Source organism: Chiloscyllium punctatum, chromosome 45, assembly GCF_047496795.1.
Source record: "Chiloscyllium punctatum isolate Juve2018m chromosome 45, sChiPun1.3, whole genome shotgun sequence".
Taxonomy (NCBI): Eukaryota; Metazoa; Chordata; class Chondrichthyes; order Orectolobiformes; family Hemiscylliidae; genus Chiloscyllium; species Chiloscyllium punctatum.
In genome coordinates, this window is record NC_092783.1 from 30,762,289 (window position 1) to 30,786,441 (window position 24,153).

At 50.6% G+C, this 24,153-nt stretch overlaps 14 non-coding genes across 14 annotated transcripts; all 14 read left to right on the forward strand.

Annotated features, from left to right (window-relative positions):
* Positions 1-1,162: 1,162 nt before the first annotated feature.
* trnat-agu (transfer RNA threonine (anticodon AGU)) lies at positions 1,163-1,236 on the forward strand. Its single transcript has one exon. It is a non-coding gene; the product is annotated as a tRNA-Thr (tRNA).
* Positions 1,237-2,819: 1,583 nt separating this feature from the next.
* On the forward strand, positions 2,820-2,893 carry trnat-agu (transfer RNA threonine (anticodon AGU)). Its single transcript has one exon. It is a non-coding gene; the product is annotated as a tRNA-Thr (tRNA).
* A 1,584-nt stretch (positions 2,894-4,477) lies between these two features.
* On the forward strand, positions 4,478-4,551 carry trnat-agu (transfer RNA threonine (anticodon AGU)). The gene has a single exon. It is a non-coding gene; the product is annotated as a tRNA-Thr (tRNA).
* Positions 4,552-6,134: 1,583 nt separating this feature from the next.
* Positions 6,135-6,208, forward strand: trnat-agu (transfer RNA threonine (anticodon AGU)). The gene has a single exon. It is a non-coding gene; the product is annotated as a tRNA-Thr (tRNA).
* A 1,583-nt stretch (positions 6,209-7,791) lies between these two features.
* On the forward strand, positions 7,792-7,865 carry trnat-agu (transfer RNA threonine (anticodon AGU)). The gene has a single exon. It is a non-coding gene; the product is annotated as a tRNA-Thr (tRNA).
* Positions 7,866-9,448: 1,583 nt separating this feature from the next.
* trnat-agu (transfer RNA threonine (anticodon AGU)) lies at positions 9,449-9,522 on the forward strand. The gene has a single exon. It is a non-coding gene; the product is annotated as a tRNA-Thr (tRNA).
* A 1,583-nt stretch (positions 9,523-11,105) lies between these two features.
* Positions 11,106-11,179, forward strand: trnat-agu (transfer RNA threonine (anticodon AGU)). Its single transcript has one exon. It is a non-coding gene; the product is annotated as a tRNA-Thr (tRNA).
* A 1,583-nt stretch (positions 11,180-12,762) lies between these two features.
* trnat-agu (transfer RNA threonine (anticodon AGU)) lies at positions 12,763-12,836 on the forward strand. The gene has a single exon. It is a non-coding gene; the product is annotated as a tRNA-Thr (tRNA).
* A 1,583-nt stretch (positions 12,837-14,419) lies between these two features.
* Positions 14,420-14,493, forward strand: trnat-agu (transfer RNA threonine (anticodon AGU)). Its single transcript has one exon. It is a non-coding gene; the product is annotated as a tRNA-Thr (tRNA).
* Positions 14,494-16,076: 1,583 nt separating this feature from the next.
* On the forward strand, positions 16,077-16,150 carry trnat-agu (transfer RNA threonine (anticodon AGU)). Its single transcript has one exon. It is a non-coding gene; the product is annotated as a tRNA-Thr (tRNA).
* Positions 16,151-17,733: 1,583 nt separating this feature from the next.
* trnat-agu (transfer RNA threonine (anticodon AGU)) lies at positions 17,734-17,807 on the forward strand. Its single transcript has one exon. It is a non-coding gene; the product is annotated as a tRNA-Thr (tRNA).
* Positions 17,808-19,390: 1,583 nt separating this feature from the next.
* On the forward strand, positions 19,391-19,464 carry trnat-agu (transfer RNA threonine (anticodon AGU)). The gene has a single exon. It is a non-coding gene; the product is annotated as a tRNA-Thr (tRNA).
* A 1,583-nt stretch (positions 19,465-21,047) lies between these two features.
* Positions 21,048-21,121, forward strand: trnat-agu (transfer RNA threonine (anticodon AGU)). Its single transcript has one exon. It is a non-coding gene; the product is annotated as a tRNA-Thr (tRNA).
* Positions 21,122-22,704: 1,583 nt separating this feature from the next.
* Positions 22,705-22,778, forward strand: trnat-agu (transfer RNA threonine (anticodon AGU)). The gene has a single exon. It is a non-coding gene; the product is annotated as a tRNA-Thr (tRNA).
* The last annotated feature ends 1,375 nt before the right edge of the window (positions 22,779-24,153 follow it).

Genomic DNA, 24,153 nt, shown 5'->3' on the forward strand with positions numbered 1-24,153 from the left:
AAAAGAGAAAACATTGCTGCTGAAGGTGGATATGGAGTGAAGGACAGTCACCAGCGTGTGTACAAGTCAGTTGGCAAGGTTTCCTGTCAGCGTCACAGGGCGGGATCCCTGTTTAGGAATCCGACTTTGCATCGTCCAGACCTGGATACAGCTCCCAGTCTGGTAATGAAGATTTATTTCTCTAATTGTGAATTATCCGATTGAAAACGAATTCCTAGTTACGCACAGAATACACCCGCTGATCCTGCCAGAGTCAGCCCAGTGATTGTTTGCATTCATCTAGAAGGGCAAAGGCAGCAGATACACCGGTAAACTAGCTCCGCGAATCCCCCTCCTATCATCCCAGCTTTCTGAGTTGTAAAGATCTCGTTGTAGCTTCGCTAGCGCTGGATCAAAGTCCTGGAACCCCTTCCCTAGCAGCCTCATGGCTGGAGCTCCGTGCTGAGGAGTTCAAGGGTTCAGGAAAGTAACTCATCCCCCTGATCTGTCGGGTAATCAGGGATGGGCAGTAAATCCTACCCTGGATGAGTGGCGCTGGAAGAGCACAACAGTTCAGGCAGGCATCCAAGGAGCAGCGAAATCGACGTTTCGGGCAAAAGCCTAACCCATCGAGTGACGCCGATCTCCCAGGAATCCGTTTCAAAAAGGGGCAGGTCCTAAAAGGACACCTGCTATCGGTCGGAAATAGGTTGAGAACGGCAGCGAGGGAGTGTAATAAAAGTGAAAGACAATGCCGACCGCGAGGCATGAGGCAGGAAGTGAGTGTAGAGCTGGTGGTACAAAGCTCAGAGTTGGTGCTAATGGGTCACCCTTTACTGCTCACTGTTTACACTGACTCACACACCACTCCTGGTCAGTTCATTTCAGTGACACTTTTCCCCTTGGTGTGAGGTTCCCTCTGGAGCGTAATAACGCCCTTAATGGGCCCAGAGAGGATGACACATCCTCTTTATCCTGTCAGTTTAAAGAGGTGAAAACATCGAATTCAAGAGCAGGTTGTGTTTTTCCGTGCCGTTTGCGTGGAGAATGTTGAGTCGTGAACTCTCTCTTCTTTGCAATTCTCACTGAGCAAGATCGAGACGGAAAGCACGTTGACGAGCCCTTGTCTTCAAGTGGTGAATGAACTGTACCTGTGCACTCAGCGCCCAACCGCACGCGCTGTGGCGCCATGGCTTAGATGGTTAATGCACCTATCTAGTAAACAGGAGATCCTGGGTTCGAATCCCAGTGGTGCCTGCTTGCTGTGTCAAAAGTGCGCACTTGCATCTTCTTACCAGAGTTGTGTTGCTGGTCAGACAGCTCAACGTTCTGTTGCAGCCTGTTATGATTTGGCGATCCTGCATCTCGTTCCAGCAGTAGTGTCACTCTTCGTTCTACCTGCAATTTCGTGCCGCTGTTCCACACGCGCTCCTGCTTCTCATTCGCTTTTATTCTCCCACCTTCATTCCCAGTTTGGTGGGAATAACGACGTGAGGTGGAGACACTGCTGACTTACCAGGGAATGCTGTGGCAAACGCGCGCGCGCACACACTCCACGAGCTGATCATCACCCTCATTCTCTGCCGTCACCGTTCATTCATTTTACGCCAACGGAAAATAGATCCTCCTTCTCCTAGAGTTGGAGTGCAGTTGTCTTTTCTTTTTCTGCTGAAGGAGGAAAAGAGAAAACATTGCTGCTGAAGGTGGATATGGAGTGAAGGACAGTCACCAGCGTGTGTACAAGTCAGTTGGCAAGGTTTCCTGTCAGCGTCACAGGGCGGGATCCCTGTTTAGGAATCCGACTTTGCATCGTCCAGACCTGGATACAGCTCCCAGTCTGGTAATGAAGATTTATTTCTCTAATTGTGAATTATCCGATTGAAAACGAATTCCTAGTTACGCACAGAATACACCCGCTGATCCTGCCAGAGTCAGCCCAGTGATTGTTTGCATTCATCTAGAAGGGCAAAGGCAGCAGATACACCGGTAAACTAGCTCCGCGAATCCCCCTCCTATCATCTCAGCTTTCTGAGTTGTAAAGATCTCGTTGTAGCTTCGCTAGCGCTGGATCAAAGTCCTGGAACCTCTTCCCTAGCAGCCTCATGGCTGGAGCTCCGTGCTGAGGAGTTCAAGGGTTCAGGAAAGTAACTCATCCCCCTGATCTGTCGGGTAATCAGGGATGGGCAGTAAATCCTACCCTGGATGAGTGGCGCTGGAAGAGCACAACAGTTCAGGCAGGCATCCAAGGAGCAGCGAAATCGACGTTTCGGGCAAAAGCCTACCCCATCGAGTGACGCCGATCTCCCAGGAATCCGTTTCAAAAAGGGGCAGGTCCTAAACGGACACCTGCTATCGGTCGGAAATAGGTTGAGAACGGCAGCGAGGGAGTGTAATAAAAGTGAAAGACAATGCCGACCGCGAGGCATGAGGCAGGAAGTGAGTGTAGAGCTGGTGGTACAAAGCTCAGAGTTGGTGCTAATGGGTCACCCTTTACTGCTCACTGTTTACACTGACTCACACACCACTCCTGGTCAGTTCATTTCAGTGACACTTTTCCCCTTGGTGTGAGGTTCCCTCTGGAGCGTAATAACGCCCTTAATGGGCCCAGAGAGGATGACACATCCTCTTTATCCTGTCAGTTTAAAGAGGTGAAAACATCGAATTCAAGAGCAGGTTGTGTTTTTCCGTGCCGTTTGCGTGGAGAATGTTGAGTCGTGAACTCTCTCTTCTTTGCAATTCTCACTGAGTAAGATCGAGACGGAAAGCACGTTGACGAGCCCTTGTCTTCAAGTGGTGAATGAACTGTACCTGTGCACTCAGCGCCCAACTGCGCGCGCTGTGGCGCCATGGCTTAGATGGTTAACGCGCCTGTCTAGTAAACAGGAGATCCTGGGTTCGAATCCCAGTGGTGCCTGCTTGCTGTGTCAAAAGTGCGCACTTGCATCTTCTTACCAGAGTTGTGTTGCTGGTCAGACAGCTCAACGTTCTGTTGCAGCCTGTTATGATTTGGCGATCCTGAATCTCGTTCCAGCAGTAGTGTCACTCTTCGTTCTACCTGCAATTTCGTGCCGCTGTTCCACACGCGCTCCTGCTTCTCATTCGCTTTTATTCTCCCACCTTCATTCCCAGTTTGGTGGGAATAACGACGTGAGGTGGAGACACTGCTGACTTACCAGGGAATGCTGTGGCAAACGCGCGCGCGCACACACTCCACGAGCTGATCATCACCCTCATTCTCTGCCGTCACCGTTCATTCATTTTACGCCAACGGAAAATAGATCCTCCTTCTCCTAGAGTTGGAGTGCAGTTGTCTTTTCTTTTTCTGCTGAAGGAGGAAAAGAGAAAACATTGCTGCTGAAGGTGGATATGGAGTGAAGGACAGTCACCAGCGTGTGTACAAGTCAGTTGGCAAGGTTTCCTGTCAGCGTCACAGGGCGGGATCCCTGTTTAGGAATCTGACTTTGCATCGTCCAGACCTGGATACAGCTCCCAGTCTGGTAATGAAGATTTATTTCTCTAATTGTGAATTATCCGATTGAAAACGAATTCCTAGTTACGCACAGAATACACACGTCAGGATCTGCCAGAGTCAGCCCAGTGATTGTTTGCATTCATCTAGAAGGGCAAAGGCAGCAGATACACCGGTAAACTAGCTCCGCGAATCCCCCTCCTATCATCTCAGCTTTCTGAGTTGTAAAGATCTCGTTGTAGCTTCGCTAGCGCTGGATCAAAGTCCTGGAACCCCTTCCCTAGCAGCCTCATGGCTGGAGCTCCGTGCTGAGGAGTTCAAGGGTTCAGGAAAGTAATTCATCCCCCTGATCTGTCGGGTAATCAGGGATGGGCAGTAAATCCTACCCTGGATGAGTGGCGCTGGAAGAGCACAACAGTTCAGGCAGGCATCCAAGGAGCAGCGAAATCGACGTTTCGGGCAAAAGCCTACCCCATCGAGTGACGCCGATCTCCCAGGAATCCGTTTCAAAAAGGGGCAGGTCCTAAACGGACACCTGCTATCGGTCGGAAATAGGTTGAGAACGGCAGCGAGGGAGTGTAATAAAAGTGAAAGACAATGCCGACCGCGAGGCATGAGGCAGGAAGTGAGTGTAGAGCTGGTGGTACAAAGCTCAGAGTTGGTGCTAATGGGTCACCCTTTACTGCTCACTGTTTACACTGACTCACACACCACTCCTGGTCAGTTCATTTCAGTGACACTTTTCCCCTTGGTGTGAGGTTCCCTCTGGAGCGTAATAACGCCCTTAATGGGCCCAGAGAGGATGACACATCCTCTTTATCCTGTCAGTTTAAAGAGGTGAAAACATCGAATTCAAGAGCAGGTTGTGTTTTTCCGTGCCGTTTGCGTGGAGAATGTTGAGTCGTGAACTCTCTCTTCTTTGCAATTCTCACTGAGTAAGATCGAGACGGAAAGCACGTTGACGAGCCCTTGTCTTCAAGTGGTGAATAAACTGTACCTGTGCACTCAGCGCCCAGCCGCGCGCGCTGTGGCGCCATGGCTTAGATGGTTAAAGCGTCTGTCTAGTAAACAGGAGATCCTGGGTTCGAATCCCAGTGGTGCCTGCTTGCTGTGCCAACAGTGCGCACTTGCATCTTCTTACCACAGTTGTGTTGCTGGTCAGACAGCTCAACGTTCTGTTGTAGCCTGTTATGATTTGGCGATCCTGCATCTCGTTCCAGCAGTAGTGTCACTCTTCGTTCTACCTGGAATTTCGTGCCGCTGTTCCACACGTGCTCCTGCTTCTCATTCGCTTTTATTCTCCCACCTTCATTCCCAGTTTGGTGGGAATAACGACGTGAGGTGGAGACACTGCTGACTTACCAGGGAATGCTGTGGCAAACGCGCGCGCGCACACACTCCACGAGCTGATCATCACCCTCATTCTCTGCCGTCACCGTTCATTCATTTTACGCCAACGGAAAATAAATCCTCCTTCTCCTAGAGTTGGAGTGCAGTTGTCTTTTCTTTTTCTGCTGAAGGAGGAAAAGAGAAAACATTGCTGCTGAAGGTGGATATGGAGTGAAGGACAGTCACCAGCGTGTGTACAAGTCAGTTGGCAAGGTTTCCTGTCAGCGTCACAGGGCGGGATCCCTGTTTAGGAATCCGACTTTGCATCGTCCAGACCTGGATACAGCTCCCAGTCTGGTAATGAAGATTTATTTCTCTAATTGTGAATTATCCGATTGAAAACGAATTCCTAGTTACGCACAGAATACACCCGCTGATCCTGCCAGAGTCAGCCCAGTGATTGTTTGCATTCATCTAGAAGGGCAAAGGCAGCAGATACACCGGTAAACTAGCTCCGCGAATCCCCCTCCTATCATCCCAGCTTTCTGAGTTGTAAAGATCTCGTTGTCGCTTCGCTAGCGCTGGATCAAAGTCCTGGAACCCCTTCCCTAGCAGCCTCATGGCTGGAGCTCCGTGCTGAGGAGTTCAAGGGTTCAGCAAAGTAACTCATCCCCCTGATCTGTCGGGTAATCAGGGATGGGCAGTAAATCCTACCCTGGATGAGTGGCGCTGGAAGAGCACAACAGTTCAGGCAGGCATCCAAGGAGCAGCGAAATCGACGTTTCGGGCAAAAGCCTACCCCATCGAGTGACGCCGATCTCCCAGGAATCCGTTTCAAAAAGGGGCAGGTCCTAAACGGACACCTGCTATCGGTCGGAAATAGGTTGAGAACGGCAGCGAGGGAGTGTAATAAAAGTGAAAGACAATGCCGACCGCGAGGCATGAGGCAGGAAGTGAGTGTAGAGCTGGTGGTACAAAGCTCAGAGTTGGTGCTAATGGGTCACCCTTTACTGCTCACTGTTTACACTGACTCACACACCACTCCTGGTCAGTTCATTTCAGTGACACTTTTCCCCTTGGTGTGAGGTTCCCTCTGGAGCGTAATAACGCCCTTAATGGGCCCAGAGAGGATGACACATCCTCTTTATCCTGTCAGTTTAAAGAGGTGAAAACATCGAATTCAAGAGCAGGTTGTGTTTTTCCGTGCCGTTTGCGTGGAGAATGTTGAGTCGTGAACTCTCTCTTCTTTGCAATTCTCACTGAGCAAGATCGAGACGGAAAGCACGTTGACGAGCCCTTGTCTTCAAGTGGTGAATGAACTGTACCTGTGCACTCAGCGCCCAACCGCGTGTGCTGTGGCGCCATGGCTTAGATGGTTAAAGCGCCTGTCTAGTAAACAGGAGATCCTGGGTTCGAATCCCAGTGGTGCCTGCTTGCTGTGTCAAAAGTGCGCACTTGCATCTTCTTACCAGAGTTGTGTTGCTGGTCCGATAGCTCAACTTTCTGTTGCAGCCTGTTATGATTTGGCGATCCTGCATCTCGTTCCAGCAGTAGTGTCACTCTTCGTTCTACCTGCAATTTCGTGCCGCTGTTCCACACGCGCTCCTGCTTCTCATTCGCTTTTATTCTCCCACCTTCATTCCCAGTTTGGTGGGAATAACGACGTGAGGTGGAGACACTGCTGACTTACCAGGGAATGCTGTGGCAAACGCGCGCGCGCACACACTCCACGAGCTGATCATCACCCTCATTCTCTGCCGTCACCGTTCATTCATTTTACGCCAACGGAAAATAGATCCTCCTTCTCCTAGAGTTGGAGTGCAGTTGTCTTTTCTTTTTCTGCTGAAGGAGGAAAAGAGAAAACATTGCTGCTGAAGGTGGATATGGAGTGAAGGACAGTCACCAGCGTGTGTACAAGTCAGTTGGCAAGGTTTCCTGTCAGCGTCACCGGGCGGGATCCCTGTTTAGGAATCCGACTTTGCATCGTCCAGACCTGGATACAGCTCCCAGTCTGGTAATGAAGATTTATTTCTCTAATTGTGAATTATCCGATTGAAAACGAATTCCTAGTTCCGCACAGAATACACCCGCTGATCCTGCCAGAGTCAGCCCAGTGATTGTTTGCATTCATCTAGAAGGGCAAAGGCAGCAGATACACCGGTAAACTAGCTCCGCGAATCCCCCTCCTATCATCTCAGCTTTCTGAGTTGTAAAGATCTCGTTGTAGCTTCGCTAGCGCTGGATCAAAGTCCTGGAACCCCTTCCCTAGCAGCCTCATGGCTGGAGCTCCGTGCTGAGGAGTTCAAGGGTTCAGGAAAGTAACTCATCCCCCTGATCTGTCGGGTAATCAGGGATGGGCAGTAAATCCTACCCTGGATGAGTGGCGCTGGAAGAGCACAACAGTTCAGGCAGGCATCCAAGGAGCAGCGAAATCGACGTTTCGGGCAAAAGCCTACCCCATCGAGTGACGCCGATCTCCCAGGAATCCGTTTCAAAAAGGGGCAGGTCCTAAACGGACACCTGCTATCGGTCGGAAATAGGTTGAGAACGGCAGCGAGGGAGTGTAATAAAAGTGAAAGACAATGCCGACCGCGAGGCATGAGGCAGGAAGTGAGTGTAGAGCTGGTGGTACAAAGCTCAGAGTTGGTGCTAATGGGTCACCCTTTACTGCTCACTGTTTACACTGACTCACACACCACTCCTGGTCAGTTCATTTCAGTGACACTTTTCCCCTTGGTGTGAGGTTCCCTCTGGAGCGTAATAACGCCCTTAATGGGCCCAGAGAGGATGACACATCCTCTTTATCCTGTCAGTTTAAAGAGGTGAAAACATCGAATTCAAGAGCAGGTTGTGTTTTTCCGTGCCGTTTGCGTGGAGAATGTTGAGTCGTGAACTCTCTCTTCTTTGCAATTCTCACTGAGTAAGATCGAGACGGAAAGCACGTTGACGAGCCATTGTCTTCAAGTGGTGAATGAACTGTACCTGTGCACTCAGCGCCCAACCGCGCGCGCTGTGGCGCCATGGCTTAGATGGTTAAAGCGCCTGTCTAGTAAACAGGAGATCCTGGGTTCGAATCCCAGTGGTGCCTGCTTGCTGTGTCAAAAGTGCGCACTTGCATCTTCTTACCAGAGTTGTGTTGCTGGTCAGACAGCTCAACTTTCTGTTGCAGCCTGTTATGATTTGGCGATCCTGCATCTCGTTCCAGCAGTAGTGTCACTCTTCGTTCTACCTGCAATTTCGTGCCGCTGTTCCACACGCGCTCCTGCTTCTCATTCGCTTTTATTCTCCCACCTTCATTCCCAGTTTGGTGGGAATAACGACGTGAGGTGGAGACACTGCTGACTTACCAGGGAATGCTGTGGCAAACGCGCGCGCGCACACACTCCACGAGCTGATCATCACCCTCATTCTCTGCCGTCACCGTTCATTCATTTTACGTCAACGGAAAATAGATCCTCCTTCTCCTAGAGTTGGAGTGCAGTTGTCTTTTCTTTTTCTGCTGAAGGAGGAAAAGAGAAAACATTGCTGCTGAAGGTGGATATGGAGTGAAGGACAGTCACCAGCGTGTGTACAAGTCAGTTGGCAAGGTTTCCTGTCAGCGTCACAGGGCGGGATCCCTGTTTAGGAATCCGACTTTGCATCGTCCAGACCTGGATACAGCTCCCAGTCTGGTAATGAAGATTTATTTCTCTAATTGTGAATTATCCGATTGAAAACGAATTCCTAGTTACGCACAGAATACACCCGCTGATCCTGCCAGAGTCAGCCCAGTGATTGTTTGCATTCATCTAGAAGGGCAAAGGCAGCAGATACACCGGTAAACTAGCTCCGCGAATCCCCCTCCTATCATCCCAGCTTTCTGAGTTGTAAAGATCTCGTTGTAGCTTCGCTAGCGCTGGATCAAAGTCCTGGAACCCCTTCCCTAGCAGCCTCATGGCTGGAGCTCCGTGCTGAGGAGTTCAAGGGTTCAGGAAAGTAACTCATCCCCCTGATCTGTCGGGTAATCAGGGATGGGCAGTAAATCCTACCCTGGATGAGTGGCGCTGGAAGAGCACAACAGTTCAGGCAGGCATCCAAGGAGCAGCGAAATCGACGTTTCGGGCAAAAGCCTAACCCATCGAGTGACGCCGATCTCCCAGGAATCCGTTTCAAAAAGGGGCAGGTCCTAAACGGACACCTGCTATCGGTCGGAAATAGGTTGAGAACGGCAGCGAGGGAGTGTAATAAAAGTGAAAGACAATGCCGACCGCGAGGCATGAGGCAGGAAGTGAGTGTAGAGCTGGTGGTACAAAGCTCAGAGTTGGTGCTAATGGGTCACCCTTTACTGCTCACTGTTTACACTGACTCACACACCACTCCTGGTCAGTTCATTTCAGTGACACTTTTCCCCTTGGTGTGAGGTTCCCTCTGGAGCGTAATAACGCCCTTAATGGGCCCAGAGAGGATGACACATCCTCTTTATCCTGTCAGTTTAAAGAGGTGAAAACATCGAATTCAAGAGCAGGTTGTGTTTTTCCGTGCCGTTTGCGTGGAGAATGTTGAGTCGTGAACTCTCTCTTCTTTGCAATTCTCACTGAGCAAGATCGAGACGGAAAGCACGTTGACGAGCCCTTGTCTTCAAGTGGTGAATGAACTGTACCTGTGCACTCAGCGCCCAACCGCGCGCGCTGTGGCGCCATGGCTTAGATGGTTAATGCGCCTATCTAGTAAACAGGAGATCCTGGGTTCGAATCCCAGTGGTGCCTGCTTGCTGTGTCAAAAGTGCGCACTTGCATCTTCTTACCAGAGTTGTGTTGCTGGTCAGACAGCTCAACGTTCTGTTGCAGCCTGTTATGATTTGGCGATCCTGCATCTCGTTCCAGCAGTAGTGTCACTCTTCGTTCTACCTGCAATTTCGTGCCGCTGTTCCACACGCGCTCCTGCTTCTCATTCGCTTTTATTCTCCCACCTTCATTCCCAGTTTGGTGGGAATAACGACGTGAGGTGGAGACACTGCTGACTTACCAGGGAATGCTGTGGCAAACGCGCGCGCGCACACACTCCACGAGCTGATCATCACCCTCATTCTCTGCCGTCACCGTTCATTCATTTTACGCCAACGGAAAATAGATCCTCCTTCTCCTAGAGTTGGAGTGCAGTTGTCTTTTCTTTTTCTGCTGAAGGAGGAAAAGAGAAAACATTGCTGCTGAAGGTGGATATGGAGTGAAGGACAGTCACCAGCGTGTGTACAAGTCAGTTGGCAAGGTTTCCTGTCAGCGTCACAGGGCGGGATCCCTGTTTAGGAATCCGACTTTGCATCGTCCAGACCTGGATACAGCTCCCAGTCTGGTAATGAAGATTTATTTCTCTAATTGTGAATTATCCGATTGAAAACGAATTCCTAGTTACGCACAGAATACACCCGCTGATCCTGCCAGAGTCAGCCCAGTGATTGTTTGCATTCATCTAGAAGGGCAAAGGCAGCAGATACACCGGTAAACTAGCTCCGCGAATCCCCCTCCTATCATCTCAGCTTTCTGAGTTGTAAAGATCTCGTTGTAGCTTCGCTAGCGCTGGATCAAAATCCTGGAACCTCTTCCCTAGCAGCCTCATGGCTGGAGCTCCGTGCTGAGGAGTTCAAGGGTTCAGGAAAGTAACTCATCCCCCTGATCTGTCGGGTAATCAGGGATGGGCAGTAAATCCTACCCTGGATGAGTGGCGCTGGAAGAGCACAACAGTTCAGGCAGGCATCCAAGGAGCAGCGAAATCGACGTTTCGGGCAAAAGCCTACCCCATCGAGTGACGCCGATCTCCCAGGAATCCGTTTCAAAAAGGGGCAGGTCCTAAACGGACACCTGCTATCGGTCGGAAATAGGTTGAGAACGGCAGCGAGGGAGTGTAATAAAAGTGAAAGACAATGCCGACCGCGAGGCATGAGGCAGGAAGTGAGTGTAGAGCTGGTGGTACAAAGCTCAGAGTTGGTGCTAATGGGTCACCCTTTACTGCTCACTGTTTACACTGACTCACACACCACTCCTGGTCAGTTCATTTCAGTGACACTTTTCCCCTTGGTGTGAGGTTCCCTCTGGAGCGTAATAACGCCCTTAATGGGCCCAGAGAGGATGACACATCCTCTTTATCCTGTCAGTTTAAAGAGGTGAAAACATCGAATTCAAGAGCAGGTTGTGTTTTTCCGTGCCGTTTGCGTGGAGAATGTTGAGTCGTGAACTCTCTCTTCTTTGCAATTCTCACTGAGTAAGATCGAGACGGAAAGCACGTTGACGAGCCCTTGTCTTCAAGTGGTGAATAAACTGTACCTGTGCACTCAGCGCCCAGCCGCGCGCGCTGTGGCGCCATGGCTTAGATGGTTAAAGCGTCTGTCTAGTAAACAGGAGATCCTGGGTTCGAATCCCAGTGGTGCCTGCTTGCTGTGCCAACAGTGCGCACTTGCATCTTCTTACCACAGTTGTGTTGCTGGTCAGACAGCTCAACGTTCTGTTGCAGCCTGTTATGATTTGGCGATCCTGCATCTCGTTCCAGCAGTCGTGTCACTCTTCGTTCTACCTGCAATTTCGTGCCGCTGTTCCACACGCGCTCCTGCTTCTCATTCGCTTTTATTCTCCCACCTTCATTCCCAGTTTGGTGGGAATAACGACGTGAGGTGGAGACACTGCTGACTTACCAGGGAATGCTGTGGCAAACGCGCGCGCGCACACACTCCACGAGCTGATCATCACCCTCATTCTCTGCCGTCACCGTTCATTCATTTTACGCCAACGGAAAATAGATCCTCCTTCTCCTAGAGTTGGAGTGCAGTTGTCTTTTCTTTTTCTGCTGAAGGAGGAAAAGAGAAAACATTGCTGCTGAAGGTGGATATGGAGTGAAGGACAGTCACCAGCGTGTGTACAAGTCAGTTGGCAAGGTTTCCTGTCAGCGTCACAGGGCGGGATCCCTGTTTAGGAATCCGACTTTGCATCGTCCAGACCTGGATACAGCTCCCAGTCTGGTAATGAAGATTTATTTCTCTAATTGTGAATTATCCGATTGAAAACGAATTCCTAGTTACGCACAGAATACACCCGCTGATCCTGCCAGAGTCAGCCCAGTGATTGTTTGCATTCATCTAGAAGGGCAAAGGCAGCAGATACACCGGTAAACTAGCTCCGCGAATCCCCCTCCTATCATCTCAGCTTTCTGAGTTGTAAAGATCTCGTTGTAGCTTCGCTAGCGCTGGATCAAAGTCCTGGAACCTCTTCCCTAGCAGCCTCATGGCTGGAGCTCCGTGCTGAGGAGTTCAAGGGTTCAGGAAAGTAACTCATCCCCCTGATCTGTCGGGTAATCAGGGATGGGCAGTAAATCCTACCCTGGATGAGTGGCGCTGGAAGAGCACAACAGTTCAGGCAGGCATCCAAGGAGCAGCGAAATCGACGTTTCGGGCAAAAGCCTACCCCATCGAGTGACGCCGATCTCCCAGGAATCCGTTTCAAAAAGGGGCAGGTCCTAAACGGACACCTGCTATCGGTCGGAAATAGGTTGAGAACGGCAGCGAGGGAGTGTAATAAAAGTGAAAGACAATGCCGACCGCGAGGCATGAGGCAGGAAGTGAGTGTAGAGCTGGTGGTACAAAGCTCAGAGTTGGTGCTAATGGGTCACCCTTTACTGCTCACTGTTTACACTGACTCACACACCACTCCTGGTCAGTTCATTTCAGTGACACTTTTCCCCTTGGTGTGAGGTTCCCTCTGGAGCGTAATAACGCCCTTAATGGGCCCAGAGAGGATGACACATCCTCTTTATCCTGTCAGTTTAAAGAGGTGAAAACATCGAATTCAAGAGCAGGTTGTGTTTTTCCGTGCCGTTTGCGTGGAGAATGTTGAGTCGTGAACTCTCTCTTCTTTGCAATTCTCACTGAGCAAGATCGAGACGGAAAGCACGTTGACGAGCCCTTGTCTTCAAGTGGTGAATGAACTGTACCTGTGCACTCAGCGCCCAACCGCGCGCGCTGTGGCGCCATGGCTTAGATGGTTAACGCGCCTGTCTAGTAAACAGGAGATCCTGGGTTCGAATCCCAGTGGTGCCTGCTTGCTGTGCCAACAGTGCGCACTTGCATCTTCTTACCACAGTTGTGTTGCTGGTCAGACAGCTCAACGTTCTGTTGCAGCCTGTTATGATTTGGCGATCCTGCATCTCGTTCCAGCAGTCGTGTCACTCTTCGTTCTACCTGCAATTTCGTGCCGCTGTTCCACACTCGCTCCTGCTTCTCATTCGCTTTTATTCTCCCACCTTCATTCCCAGTTTGGTGGGAATAACGACGTGAGGTGGAGACACTGCTGACTTACCAGGGAATGCTGTGGCAAACGCGCGCGCGCACACACTCCACGAGCTGATCATCACCCTCATTCTCTGCCGTCACCGTTCATTCATTTTACGCCAACGGAAAATAGATCCTCCTTCTCCTAGAGTTGGAGTGCAGTTGTCTTTTCTTTTTCTGCTGAAGGAGGAAAAGAGAAAACATTGCTGCTGAAGGTGGATATGGAGTGAAGGACAGTCACCAGCGTGTGTACAAATCAGTTGGCAAGGTTTCCTGTCAGCGTCACAGGGCGGGATCCCTGTTTCGGAATCCGACTTTGCATCGTCCAGACCTGGATACAGCTCCCAGTCTGGTAATGAAGATTTATTTCTCTAATTGTGAATTATCCGATTGAAAACGAATTCCTAGTTACGCACAGAATACACCCGCTGATCCTGCCAGAGTCAGCCCAGTGATTGTTTGCATTCATCTAGAAGGGCAAAGGCAGCAGATACACCGGTAAACTAGCTCCGCGAATCCCCCTCCTATCATCCCAGCTTTCTGAGTTGTAAAGATCTCGTTGTAGCTTCGCTAGCGCTGGATCAAAGTCCTGGAACCCCTTCCCTAGCAGCCTCATGGCTGGAGCTCCGTGCTGAGGAGTTCAAGGGTTCAGGAAAGTAACTCATCCCCCTGATCTGTCGGGTAATCAGGGATGGGCAGTAAATCCTACCCTGGATGAGTGGCGCTGGAAGAGCACAACAGTTCAGGCAGGCATCCAAGGAGCAGCGAAATCGACGTTTCGGGCAAAAGCCTACCCCATCGAGTGACGCCGATCTCCCAGGAATCCGTTTCAAAAAGGGGCAGGTCCTAAACGGACACCTGCTATCGGTCGGAAATAGGTTGAGAACGGCAGCGAGGGAGTGTAATAAAAGTGAAAGACAATGCCGACCGCGAGGCATGAGGCAGGAAGTGAGTGTAGAGCTGGTGGTACAAAGCTCAGAGTTGGTGCTAATGGGTCACCCTTTACTGCTCACTGTTTACACTGACTCACACACCACTCCTGGTCAGTTCATTTCAGTGACACTTTTCCCCTTGGTGTGAGGTTCCCTCTGGAGCGTAATAACGCCCTTAATGGGCCCAGAGAGGATGACACATCCTCTTTATCCTGTCAGTTTAAAGAGGTGAAAACATCGAATTCAAGAGCAGGTTGTGTTTTTCCGTGCCGTTTGCGTGGAGAATGTTGAGTCGTGAACTCTCTCTTCTTTGCAATTCTCACTGAGTAAGATCGAGACGGAAAGCACGTTGACGAGCCCTTGTCTTCAAGTGGTGAATGAACTGTACCTGTGCACTCAGCGCCCAACCGCGCGCGCTGTGGCGCCATGGCTTAGATGGTTAAAGCGTCTGTCTAGTAAACAGGAGATCCTGGGTTCGAATCCCAGTGGTGCCTGCTTGCTGTGCCAACAGTGCGCACTTGCATCTTCTTACCACAGTTGTGTTGCTGGTCAGACAGCTCAACGTTCTGTTGCAGCCTGTTATGATTTGGCGATCCTGCATCTCGTTCCAGCAGTCGTGTCACTCTTCGTTCTACCTGCAATTTCGTGCCGCTGTTCCACACGCGCTCCTGCTTCTCATTCGCTTTTATTCTCCCACCTTCATTCCCAGTTTGGTGGGAATAACGACGTGAGGTGGAGACACTGCTGACTTACCAGGGAATGCTGTGGCAAACGCGCGCGCGCACACACTCCACGAGCTGATCATCACCCTCATTCTCTGCCGTCACCGTTCATTCATTTTACGCCAACGGAAAATAGATCCTCCTTCTCCTAGAGTTGGAGTGCAGTTGTCTTTTCTTTTTCTGCTGAAGGAGGAAAAGAGAAAACATTGCTGCTGAAGGTGGATATGGAGTGAAGGACAGTCACCAGCGTGTGTACAAGTCAGTTGGCAAGGTTTCCTGTCAGCGTCACAGGGCGGGATCCCTGTTTAGGAATCCGACTTTGCATCGTCCAGACCTGGATACAGCTCCCAGTCTGGTAATGAAGATTTATTTCTCTAATTGTGAATTATCCGATTGAAAACGAATTCCTAGTTACGCACAGAATACACCCGCTGATCCTGCCAGAGTCAGCCCAGTGATTGTTTGCATTCATCTAGAAGGGCAAAGGCAGCAGATACACCGGTAAACTAGCTCCGCGAATCCCCCTCCTATCATCTCAGCTTTCTGAGTTGTAAAGATCTCGTTGTAGCTTCGCTAGCGCTGGATCAAAGTCCTGGAACCTCTTCCCTAGCAGCCTCATGGCTGGAGCTCCGTGCTGAGGAGTTCAAGGGTTCAGGAAAGTAACTCATCCCCCTGATCTGTCGGGTAATCAGGGATGGGCAGTAAATCCTACCCTGGATGAGTGGCGCTGGAAGAGCACAACAGTTCAGGCAGGCATCCAAGGAGCAGCGAAATCGACGTTTCGGGCAAAAGCCTACCCCATCGAGTGACGCCGATCTCCCAGGAATCCGTTTCAAAAAGGGGCAGGTCCTAAACGGACACCTGCTATCGGTCGGAAATAGGTTGAGAACGGCAGCGAGGGAGTGTAATAAAAGTGAAAGACAATGCCGACCGCGAGGCATGAGGCAGGAAGTGAGTGTAGAGCTGGTGGTACAAAGCTCAGAGTTGGTGCTAATGGGTCACCCTTTACTGCTCACTGTTTACACTGACTCACACACCACTCCTGGTCAGTTCATTTCAGTGACACTTTTCCCCTTGGTGTGAGGTTCCCTCTGGAGCGTAATAACGCCCTTAATGGGCCCAGAGAGGATGACACATCCTCTTTATCCTGTCAGTTTAAAGAGGTGAAAACATCGAATTCAAGAGCAGGTTGTGTTTTTCCGTGCCGTTTGCGTGGAGAATGTTGAGTCGTGAACTCTCTCTTCTTTGCAATTCTCACTGAGCAAGATCGAGACGGAAAGCACGTTGACGAGCCCTTGTCTTCAAGTGGTGAATGAACTGTACCTGTGCACTCAGCGCCCAACCGCGCGCGCTGTGGCGCCATGGCTTAGATGGTTAACGTGCCTGTCTAGTAAACAGGAGATCCTGGGTTCGAATCCCAGTGGTGCCTGCTTGCTGTGTCAAAAGTGCGCACTTGCATCTTCTTACCACAGTTGTGTTGCTGGTCAGACAGCTCAACGTTCTGTTGCAGCCTGTTATGATTTGGCGATCCTGCATCTCGTTCCAGCAGTAGTGTCACTCTTCGTTCTACCTGGAATTTCGTGCCGCTGTTCCACACGCGCTCCTGCTTCTCATTCGCTTTTATTCTCCCACCTTCATTCCCAGTTTGGTGGGAATAACGACGTGAGGTGGAGACACTGCTGACTTACCAGGGAATGCTGTGGCAAACGCGCGCGCGCACACACTCCACGAGCTGATCATCACCCTCATTCTCTGCCGTCACCGTTCATTCATTTTACGCCAACGGAAAATAGATCCTCCTTCTCCTAGAGTTGGAGTGCAGTTGTCTTTTCTTTTTCTGCTGAAGGAGGAAAAGAGAAAACATTGCTGCTGAAGGTGGATATGGAGTGAAGGACAGTCACCAGCGTGTGTACAAGTCAGTTGGCAAGGTTTCCTGTCAGCGTCACAGGGCGGGATCCCTGTTTAGGAATCCGACTTTGCATCGTCCAGACCTGGATACAGCTCCCAGTCTGGTAATGAAGATTTATTTCTCTAATTGTGAATTATCCGATTGAAAACGAATTCCTAGTTACGCACAGAATACACCCGCTGATCCTGCCAGAGTCAGCCCAGTGATTGTTTGCATTCATCTAGAAGGGCAAAGGCAGCAGATACACCGGTAAACTAGCTCCGCGAATCCCCCTCCTATCATCCCAGCTTTCTGAGTTGTAAAGATCTCGTTGTAGCTTCGCTAGCGCTGGATCAAAGTCCTGGAACCCCTTCCCTAGCAGCCTCATGGCTGGAGCTCCGTGCTGAGGAGTTCAAGGGTTCAGGAAAGTAACTCATCCCCCTGATCTGTCGGGTAATCAGGGATGGGCAGTAAATCCTACCCTGGATGAGTGGCGCTGGAAGAGCACAACAGTTCAGGCAGGCATCCAAGGAGCAGCGAAATCGACGTTTCGGGCAAAAGCCTACCCCATCGAGTGACGCCGATCTCCCAGGAATCCGTTTCAAAAAGGGGCAGGTCCTAAACGGACACCTGCTATCGGTCGGAAATAGGTTGAGAACGGCAGCGAGGGAGTGTAATAAAAGTGAAAGACAATGCCGACCGCGAGGCATGAGGCAGGAAGTGAGTGTAGAGCTGGTGGTACAAAGCTCAGAGTTGGTGCTAATGGGTCACCCTTTACTGCTCACTGTTTACACTGACTCACACACCACTCCTGGTCAGTTCATTTCAGTGACACTTTTCCCCTTGGTGTGAGGTTCCCTCTGGAGCGTAATAACGCCCTTAATGGGCCCAGAGAGGATGACACATCCTCTTTATCCTGTCAGTTTAAAGAGGTGAAAACATCGAATTCAAGAGCAGGTTGTGTTTTTCCGTGCCGTTTGCGTGGAGAATGTTGAGTCGTGAACTCTCTCTTCTTTGCAATTCTCACTGAGTAAGATCGAGACGGAAAGCACGTTGACGAGCCCTTGTCTTCAAGTGGTGAATGAACTGTACCTGTGCACTCAGCGCCCAACCGCGCGCGCTGTGGCGCCATGGCTTAGATGGTTAAAGCGTCTGTCTAGTAAACAGGAGATCCTGGGTTCGAATCCCAGTGGTGCCTGCTTGCTGTGCCAACAGTGCGCACTTGCATCTTCTTACCACAGTTGTGTTGCTGGTCAGACAGCTCAACGTTCTGTTGCAGCCTGTTATGATTTGGCGATCCTGCATCTCGTTCCAGCAGTCGTGTCACTCTTCGTTCTACCTGCAATTTCGTGCCGCTGTTCCACACGCGCTCCTGCTTCTCATTCGCTTTTATTCTCCCACCTTCATTCCCAGTTTGGTGGGAATAACGACGTGAGGTGGAGACACTGCTGACTTACCAGGGAATGCTGTGGCAAACGCGCGCGCGCACACACTCCACGAGCTGATCATCACCCTCATTCTCTGCCGTCACCGTTCATTCATTTTACGCCAACGGAAAATAGATCCTCCTTCTCCTAGAGTTGGAGTGCAGTTGTCTTTTCTTTTTCTGCTGAAGGAGGAAAAGAGAAAACATTGCTGCTGAAGGTGGATATGGAGTGAAGGACAGTCACCAGCGTGTGTACAAGTCAGTTGGCAAGGTTTCCTGTCAGCGTCACAGGGCGGGATCCCTGTTTAGGAATCCGACTTTGCATCGTCCAGACCTGGATACAGCTCCCAGTCTGGTAATGAAGATTTATTTCTCTAATTGTGAATTATCCGATTGAAAACGAATTCCTAGTTACGCACAGAATACACCCGCTGATCCTGCCAGAGTCAGCCCAGTGATTGTTTGCATTCATCTAGAAGGGCAAAGGCAGCAGATACACCGGTAAACTAGCTCCGCGAATCCCCCTCCTATCATCTCAGCTTTCTGAGTTGTAAAGATCTCGTTGTAGCTTCGCTAGCGCTGGATCAAAGTCCTGGAACCTCTTCCCTAGCAGCCTCATGGCTGGAGCTCCGTGCTGAGGAGTTCAAGGGTTCAGGAAAGTAACTCATCCCCCTGATCTGTCGGGTAATCAGGGATGGGCAGTAAATCCTACCCTGGATGAGTGGCGCTGGAAGAGCACAACAGTTCAGGCAGGCATCCAAGGAGCAGCGAAATCGACGTTTCGGGCAAAAGCCTACCCCATCGAGTGACGCCGATCTCCCAGGAATCCGTTTCAAAAAGGGGCAGGTCCTAAACGGACACCTGCTATCGGTCGGAAATAGGTTGAGAACGGCAGCGAGGGAGTGTAATAAAAGTGAAAGACAATGCCGACCGCGAGGCATGAGGCAGGAAGTGAGTGTAGAGCTGGTGGTACAAAGCTCAGAGTTGGTGCTAATGGGTCACCCTTTACTGCTCACTGTTTACACTGACTCACACACCACTCCTGGTCAGTTCATTTCAGTGACACTTTTCCCCTTGGTGTGAGGTTCCCTCTGGAGCGTAATAACGCCCTTAATGGGCCCAGAGAGGATGACACATCCTCTTTATCCTGTCAGTTTAAAGAGGTGAAAACATCGAATTCAAGAGCAGGTTGTGTTTTTCCGTGCCGTTTGCGTGGAGAATGTTGAGTCGTGAACTCTCTCTTCTTTGCAATTCTCACTGAGCAAGATCGAGACGGAAAGCACGTTGACGAGCCCTTGTCTTCAAGTGGTGAATGAACTGTACCTGTGCACTCAGCGCCCAACCGCGCGCGCTGTGGCGCCATGGCTTAGATGGTTAACGCGCCTGTCTAGTAAACAGGAGATCCTGGGTTCGAATCCCAGTGGTGCCTGCTTGCTGTGTCAAAAGTGCGCACTTGCATCTTCTTACCACAGTTGTGTTGCTGGTCAGACAGCTCAACGTTCTGTTGCAGCCTGTTATGATTTGGCGATCCTGCATCTCGTTCCAGCAGTAGTGTCACTCTTCGTTCTACCTGGAATTTCGTGCCGCTGTTCCACACGCGCTCCTGCTTCTCATTCGCTTTTATTCTCCCACCTTCATTCCCAGTTTGGTGGGAATAACGACGTGAGGTGGAGACACTGCTGACTTACCAGGGAATGCTGTGGCAAACGCGCGCGCGCACACACTCCACGAGCTGATCATCACCCTCATTCTCTGCCGTCACCGTTCATTCATTTTACGCCAACGGAAAATAGATCCTCCTTCTCCTAGAGTTGGAGTGCAGTTGTCTTTTCTTTTTCTGCTGAAGGAGGAAAAGAGAAAACATTGCTGCTGAAGGTGGATATGGAGTGAAGGACAGTCACCAGCGTGTGTACAAGTCAGTTGGCAAGGTTTCCTGTCAGCGTCACAGGGCGGGATCCCTGTTTAGGAATCCGACTTTGCATCGTCCAGACCTGGATACAGCTCCCAGTCTGGTAATGAAGATTTATTTCTCTAATTGTGAATTATCCGATTGAAAACGAATTCCTAGTTACGCACAGAATACACCCGCTGATCCTGCCAGAGTCAGCCCAGTGATTGTTTGCATTCATCTAGAAGGGCAAAGGCAGCAGATACACCGGTAAACTAGCTCCGCGAATCCCCCTCCTATCATCCCAGCTTTCTGAGTTGTAAAGATCTCGTTGTAGCTTCGCTAGCGCTGGATCAAAGTCCTGGAACCCCTTCCCTAGCAGCCTCATGGCTGGAGCTCCGTGCTGAGGAGTTCAAGGGTTCAGGAAAGTAACTCATCCCCCTGATCTGTCGGGTAATCAGGGATGGGCAGTAAATCCTACCCTGGATGAGTGGCGCTGGAAGAGCACAACAGTTCAGGCAGGCATCCAAGGAGCAGCGAAATCGACGTTTCGGGCAAAAGCCTACCCCATCGAGTGACGCCGATCTCCCAGGAATCCGTTTCAAAAAGGGGCAGGTCCTAAACGGACACCTGCTATCGGTCGGAAATAGGTTGAGAACGGCAGCGAGGGAGTGTAATAAAAGTGAAAGACAATGCCGACCGCGAGGCATGAGGCAGGAAGTGAGTGTAGAGCTGGTGGTACAAAGCTCAGAGTTGGTGCTAATGGGTCACCCTTTACTGCTCACTGTTTACACTGACTCACACACCACTCCTGGTCAGTTCATTTCAGTGACACTTTTCCCCTTGGTGTGAGGTTCCCTCTGGAGCGTAATAACGCCCTTAATGGGCCCAGAGAGGATGACACATCCTCTTTATCCTGTCAGTTTAAAGAGGTGAAAACATCGAATTCAAGAGCAGGTTGTGTTTTTCCGTGCCGTTTGCGTGGAGAATGTTGAGTCGTGAACTCTCTCTTCTTTGCAATTCTCACTGAGCAAGATCGAGACGGAAAGCACGTTGACGAGCCCTTGTCTTCAAGTGGTGAATAAACTGTACCTGTGCACTCAGCGCCCAGCCGCGCGCGCTGTGGCGCCATGGCTTAGATGGTTAAAGCGTCTGTCTAGTAAACAGGAGATCCTGGGTTCGAATCCCAGTGGTGCCTGCTTGCTGTGCCAACAGTGCGCACTTGCATCTTCTTACCACAGTTGTGTTGCTGGTCAGACAGCTCAACGTTCTGTTGCAGCCTGTTATGATTTGGCGATCCTGCATCTCGTTCCAGCAGTCGTGTCACTCTTCGTTCTACCTGCAATTTCGTGCCGCTGTTCCACACGCGCTCCTGCTTCTCATTCGCTTGTTTTCTCCCACCTTCATTCCCAGTTTGGTGGGAATAACGACGTGAGGTGGAGACACTGCTGACTTACCAGGGAATGCTGTGGCAAACGCGCGCAGGCACACACTCCACGAGCTGATCATCACCCTCATTCTCTGCCGTCACCGTTCATTCATTTTACGCCAACGGAAAATAGATCCTCCTTCTCCTAGAGTTGGAGTGCAGTTGTCTTTTCTTTTTCTGCTGAAGGAGGAAAAGAGAAAACATTGCTGCTGAAGGTGGATATGGAGTGAAGGACAGTCACCAGCGTGTGTACAAGTCAGTTGGCAAGGTTTCCTGTCAGCGTCACAGGGCGGGATCCCTGTTTAGGAATCCGACTTTGCATCGTCCAGACCTGGATACAGCTCCCAGTCTGGTAATGAAGATTTATTTCTCTAATTGTGAATTATCCGATTGAAAACGAATTCCTAGTTACGCACAGAATACACCCGCTGATCCTGCCAGAGTCAGCCCAGTGATTGTTTGCATTCATCTAGAAGGGCAAAGGCAGCAGATACACCGGTAAACTAGCTCCGCGAATCCCCCTCCTATCATCTCAGCTTTCTGAGTTGTAAAGATCTCGTTGTAGCTTCGCTAGCGCTGGATCAAAGTCCTGGAACCCCTTCCCTAGCAGCCTCATGGCTGGAGCTCCGTGCTGAGGAGTTCAAGGGTTCAGGAAAGTAACTCATCCCCCTGATGTGTCGGGTAATCAGGGATGGGCAGTAAATCCTACCCTGGATGAGTGGCGCTGGAAGAGCACAACAGTTCAGGCAGGCATCCAAGGAGCAGCGAAATCGACGTTTCGGGCAAAAGCCTACCCCATCGAGTGACGCCGATCTCCCAGGAATCCGTTTCAAAAAGGGGCAGGTCCTAAACGGACACCTGCTATCGGTCGGAAATAGGTTGAGAACGGCAGCGAGGGAGTGTAATAAAAGTGAAAGACAATGCCGACCGCGAGGCATGAGGCAGGAAGTGAGTGTAGAGCTGGTGGTACAAAGCTCAGAGTTGGTGCTAATGGGTCACCCTTTACTGCTCACTGTTTACACTGACTCACACACCACTCCTGGTCAGTTCATTTCAGTGACACTTTTCCCCTTGGTGTGAGGTTCCCTCTGGAGCGTAATAACGCCCTTAATGGGCCCAGAGAGGATGACACATCCTCTTTATCCTGTCAGTTTAAAGAGGTGAAAACATCGAATTCAAGAGCAGGTTGTGTTTTTCCGTGCCGTTTGCGTGGAGAATGTTGAGTCGTGAACTCTCTCTTCTTTGCAATTCTCACTGAGTAAGATCGAGACGGAAAGCACGTTGACGAGCCCTTGTCTTCAAGTGGTGAATAAACTGTACCTGTGCACTCAGCGCCCAGCCGCGCGCGCTGTGGCGCCATGGCTTAGATGGTTAAAGCGTCTGTCTAGTAAACAGGAGATCCTGGGTTCGAATCCCAGTGGTGCCTGCTTGCTGTGCCAACAGTGCGCACTTGCATCTTCTTACCACAGTTGTGTTGCTGGTCAGACAGCTCAACGTTCTGTTGCAGCCTGTTATGATTTGGCGATCCTGCATCTCGTTCCAGCAGTAGTGTCACTCTTCGTTCTACCTGCAATTTCGTGCCGCTGTTCCACACGCGCTCCTGCTTCTCATTCGCTTTTATTCTCCCACCTTCATTCCCAGTTTGGTGGGAATAACGACGTGAGGTGGAGACACTGCTGACTTACCAGGGAATGCTGTGGCAAACGCGCGCGCGCACACACTCCACGAGCTGATCATCACCCTCATTCTCTGCCGTCACCGTTCATTCATTTTACGCCAACGGAAAATAGATCCTCCTTCTCCTAGAGTTGGAGTGCAGTTGTCTTTTCTTTTTCTGCTGAAGGAGGAAAAGAGAAAACATTGCTGCTGAAGGTGGATATGGAGTGAAGGACAGTCACCAGCGTGTGTACAAGTCAGTTGGCAAGGTTTCCTGTCAGCGTCACAGGGCGGGATCCCTGTTTAGGAATCTGACTTTGCATCGTCCAGACCTGGATACAGCTCCCAGTCTGGTAATGAAGATTTATTTCTCTAATTGTGAATTATCCGATTGAAAACGAATTCCTAGTTACGCACAGAATACACCCGCTGATCCTGCCAGAGTCAGCCCAGTGATTGTTTGCATTCATCTAGAAGGGCAAAGGCAGCAGATACACCGGTAAACTAGCTCCGCGAATCCCCCTCCTATCATCTCAGCTTTCTGAGTTGTAAAGATCTCGTTGTAGCTTCGCTAGCGCTGGATCAAAGTCCTGGAACCCCTTCCCTAGCAGCCTCATGGCTGGAGCTCCGTGCTGAGGAGTTCAAGGGTTCAGGAAAGTAACTCATCCCCCTGATCTGTCGGGTAATCAGGGATGGGCAGTAAATCCTACCCTGGATGAGTGGCGCTGGAAGAGCACAACAGTTCAGGCAGGCATCCAAGGAGCAGCGAAATCGACGTTTCGGGCAAAAGCCTACCCCATCGAGTGACGCCGATCTCCCAGGAATCCGTTTCAAAAAGGGGCAGGTCCTAAACGGACACCTGCTATCGGTCGGAAATAGGTTGAGAACGGCAGCGAGGGAGTGTAATAAAAGTGAAAGACAATGCCGACCGCGAGGCATGAGGCAGGAAGTGAGTGTAGAGCTGGTGGTACAAAGCTCAGAGTTGGTGCTAATGGGTCACCCTTTACTGCTCACTGTTTACACTGACTCACACACCACTCCTGGTCAGTTCATTTCAGTGACACTTTTCCCCTTGGTGTGAGGTTCCCTCTGGAGCGTAATAACGCCCTTAATGGGCCCAGAGAGGATGACACATCCTCTTTATC